Raw genomic sequence first — 4,861 nt, 5'->3', positions numbered from 1 at the left:
ACTGATTGCGGGCATCCCTAACCCGCAGACCCTGCGCAGCAGCTTGGGGTGCTTCCCTGTAGGTCTCCTTGCCTGCGAATCCCCTCTCCCGGGCCTCCCCCGACTGCTCTTGCATGGGGGGTTGCGGCACCCAGCTACAGTCCCCTTTATTCAGCACTATTGAGTCTGCATCTGGAGTATTGCATCCAGTTCTGTCTCCCCCCCCCCTCCCAATTATAAAAAAGGATGTGGACGGACTGAAGAAAGTCCAGTGGAGGGCAGCAAAATCTATTAGGGGGCTGGAGCACATGAGTTATGAGGATTGGGGCTTATTTGGTCTACAGAAGTGTGTGGGGATTTGATAGCAGCCTTCAAATACCTGAAGGAGGGTTCCAAAGAGGATGGAGAGAGGCTGGTCTCAGTGGTGACAGATGACAGAACAAGGAACAATGGTCTCAAGATGCAGTGTGGGAGGTCGAGATTGGTTATTTGGGCAGGGTGGTGAAGCACTGGAATGGGTTACCTAGGGAGGTGGTGGAATCTCCATCCATAGAGGTTTTTAAGATCAGGCTTGACAAAGCCCTGGCTGGGATGATTTAATTGGGATTGGCCCTTCTTTGGGCAGGGGGTTGAGCTCGATGACCTCCTGGGGTCTCTTCCAACTCTATGATTCTGTGTGTAGCCCAAGGCCCAGTGGGCTTCAACAGCAGCCCTAAGAACAACAAGTTGTGGACTATAAACTGCAACATATTGGGAGAACTTTCTGATTCCTGCCAGGATGTACCCTCTGCCCCCAGCAGGGTCTCAGCAGGGACTGAGCTAGAAGCAGCTCACAGGCTGCATGCAGAGAGGAGGGGCTGTTGAATTGTGATCCTGTTCTGTTTTTTTACTGAATACAGCCTGTTCCTAGTGCTTTGTCTGCGTGGGTCTGGTCTGAGGTGCCCACACATCATACACAACGCAGAACACACCAAGGAGCCTCAGGCCTAGCCTCCCACAATTGTGTAAGAAGTCACTAAGCTTCCCCTATGCTGAATAATCTCATGCTGGGCTAGTGATCCGGAGGGTTACATATGATTCCATTATTCCATTCTGTGAGTTCAGAGGTGCAGTCACATGAGTTCACCTCTCTCCCAAGGGGGTGGAGAGAGGGAGAGGGCACTTTGCTTGCTCTCCTGGCCACTAGGGTTGCCAGGTGTCTGGTTTTGAACTGGATAGTCCGGTATTTGAGCTTTCTGTCTGGGAAACAAATTGAGAAAATACTGCACATATAAATGTCCGGTATTTTCTAATTACATTTTTATTATTATCATGAGTATCAGTACGTAGTTGTGTACTGCGGGGCTGGTAGACACACTCACGCCGCATGAGTGTGTCTATGAGCCAGGCAGTATATGCAACTACACAGTAGAGAGGAGGGGGGCGGGGCCAGATGGAAACCCCGGGGACAGACTCGCCCATGCACCCCGCCGGGACCATGCATGGGACAGGCAGCATGCCAGGAGCTGCGTGTGCCCGGGCCAGCCTCACTCCCCACTGGCTGGTTCCCCCTCCCCCCCACACTCCGCGACCCAGATAGCCCCGCTCCCCACTGGCCAATTCCCCACTCCCGCTCTCCCCCGGCCAGCCCTACTTCCCACCGGCTTGTTCCCCACCCCCATCTCCGGCCAGCCCCGCTCCTCTCCCGGCTGGTTCCCCCCAGTCTGAGATCAAGTGTGTCTGGCATTTTTTAAACCATCTGGTAACCCTGCTGGCCACTCCATGTGTTGCACCAGCCGTTCCGCTGCTCCACTGGCTGATCTGCCAGCCACTTGCCACTCCACTCCTTGGCATCCTCTTGTATGTCTTGAGGTCTCAACACGGAGCACAGCTCTCTGTGATTTCAGCTGCAGGCTGAGCAGTCCCTCCCATCAGATATATTGTTCTACAGAACCCAGTCTAGGCTTTAGACCTTATCAGTGATTCAGAGTTAACAATCACTTAACTTAGCCTAATGAGCTCTATCTTTAACCAGGGGAGTGAACAGGTCAAATGGTGCCTTATGGCTCTTAGCCTGAGCTCACAGCACCAGGGATAAACACCTTTCCTCTGCCTTCTCCTTTGCTTTTTCCATTGGGTGATGGCATCTGAACCCTTGGCTTAGCACGTTCAATACAGTTCAGGGTGACTCCCTGCAACCAGGACAGGCTAAGCACAGTTCTGATACCCTTTACTCACACAATAAGGATAATAACATTTCATTGCCCCGACATTCAATACTAACGTGCTTTGCAAGCCAACTCAAGCCAAAATTGGACTCTTGGGCAACATGTGGGGTCACGGGGTGGGTGCCCAGTGAGGCATTATTTCTGCAATAGCCGCTTCCCTCCCCAGCTGCGCTGCCATGCACAATTTGTTGCCCAGGACTGGCAGAGTCCATAGTTCAGGTAGGTCAATCTTCAGCCCCATATGGGAGTTGCTGCTTGGTCTGCTCTGGGGGTGCTATCACCTCACCCAGCTGTGGTGATTTCAGCTGGATTAATGGTTGGCCAGAAGGGCCTTCACTACTCACTAGAGTTCCTCAGCTGTGCTGCAGCAGCATCAGCCATATCTACCTCTGTGCCATCACCTGCCTCCAAGCCTCCCTGGCACCAGCTCTGGGCTGTTGCCCACCTCTGAACCACCTTTCTACAAAGTCTTCAGAGAGGAAACCGTGGCCTGTAGGATCAACAGAGCATGTCAGGGCCGAGGCCCCGCACAAACGGAGGCCCCCTTTCCAGTCTCTCTCTCTCTGGTTTTGGCTAGGCTCCGCTACCCAGTCATGCCAGACTGAGGCTTTGACCTGATGGCCTCTCACCGCAAGCACAGTTGCTGCAGGTCTCTTAGCCCCTCCGCTCGGTTGTTTCCCTTTGCTCGCCTGCAGCAAGCTCCATCCCCTCTGCTCCGGACCACTCTTCTCCCTGTTCTCGAACAGGCATCAATAGTGAGTTCTTTACTCTAGGGCTCAGGCCACAGGGGCTCTGCTACAGTTGGCAGCCCTGTGGGTATCTCTGTGAGACTGCTGCAGACTGAATGGATAGGGAGACCAAGTTATCCACTAATCCCTGAGCTGAGGAGCAAGAGGTCTTTACCGTATGAGGGAACTTTCTCTTCCCCTGACCATCTTGCTCTGAAGGGAGCGCAAATTCTTCAGTCTCTAGGTGCTGTCAGTCTGCCAGCAGTCATATAATGGGGAAATCACAGGATTAAAATTAAAGGTGTCGTTTATTAAATGCTAAGTGCATGTCTTCTAGACTTCCTTAGCTAGCACATGAAAGATCTTTGACATATTCACTTTAACTTGCATTTTTAGACAGCTGTCATTTTCCTATCATGGGATGCAGCAAGGACTTGTCATTGCCTCAAGCAAGCATTTGTGTTTCCTGGCTCCACAGCAGAACTGCCTGTGCCGCATTAATTTCATAACTTTCTCACTACGTCGCTTAGCAGATAGAGCAGCATCTTTTTAGGGTCTTATCTCAAACCACTGCCACTGACACCTATCAAAGCAGGATTTGGTCCTTGATGATTGTAAATAAGGAAGTATTTATAACAGTCAAAGAAGATACGCTTGGGTTCCTGCATGTAGCACTCTTCATTTCACAGTTTACCCACAAAGGTGACAAAGAAGCAAAGTGTGTGTGTGTGTGTGTGTGTATGTGTGTGTGTGTGTGTGTTTTTCTACACAGCATGCACTGGTCCCATCTTATCCATTTCAATAAATGTACAGATCAATGCTGTAATGGGAAGCTGCAGCTATAACAGATCTAGAATGAATCTACCAATAAAACAAAGAGAGAGACGATTTGCAGAGTCAGATACTGTTACATCCAGCAGTCAGAAAGGTTCTATTGTTTCCACAAAAACATTCCAAATGAGTCTGTATTATATCCATCCTCAGGGGAGCCCTGTAAGTAGCACTGTAAAATGGAACTTGGATTTCAAAATGCTGAAACTGTTCAGTGTAATAAGGCAGGGGAAAGGTCCCCATATACAGATAAAGCCATTTTAATTGACTGGAACAAATATAGATGAAGGGGGAGATTTTCAACAGCACATATGGGAGTTAAGTGTCCATGTGCCTTTGAAAGTGTTCCCAGAAAACAGGGTAAACCCTGCTGGAGAAGTTTGGGTGCTTATCTCAAGAAGGGAAGGGATTTCACTGATAGCTCTCAGATAGAAAATCTGAGACAGAGAGTGATAGAAATGTAGCCGTGTTAGTCTGGGGTAGTTGAAGCAAAATGCAGGACAATGTAGCACTTTAAAGACTAACAAGATGGTTTATTAGATGATGAGCTTTCGTGGGCCAGACCCACTTCCTCAGATCAAATAGTGGAAGAAAGTAGTCACAACCATATATACCAAAGGATACAATTAAAAAAAATGAACAAATATGAAAAGGACAAATCACATTGCAGAACAGAAAGGGGATGCGGGGGGGGGGGGAAGGGGGAGGAAGGAAGGTAAGTGTCTGTGAATTGCTGATATTAAAGGTAGGGAGAGTGGGATGTTTGTGAGTTAATGGTATTACAGGTGATAATTGGGGAAACTGTCTTGGTAATGGGTGAGAAAGTTCAAAGTCTTGTTAAGTCCTTGTTGGCAAGTGTCGAATTTTAACATGAATGACAGTTCAGAGGATTCCCTTTCAAGTGCAGATGTAAAAGGTCTTTGTAGCAGAATGCAGGTGGCTAAGTCATTTAGAGAGTGTCCTTTCTGGTTAAAGTGGCAAGAAACTGTTTTCTCTTTGTGATCTTGTCTGATATCTGTTTTGTGGGCATTAATCCTTTGGCGAAGTGTTTGAGATGTTTGTCCAATGTACATAGCAGACGGACACTTTCGGCACATGATAGCATAGATTATATTT

Source organism: Pelodiscus sinensis, chromosome 1 (assembly GCF_049634645.1).
Source record: "Pelodiscus sinensis isolate JC-2024 chromosome 1, ASM4963464v1, whole genome shotgun sequence".
NCBI lineage: Eukaryota > Metazoa > Chordata > Testudines > Trionychidae > Pelodiscus > Pelodiscus sinensis.
Note: the sequence above shows the minus strand (reverse complement) of the source record.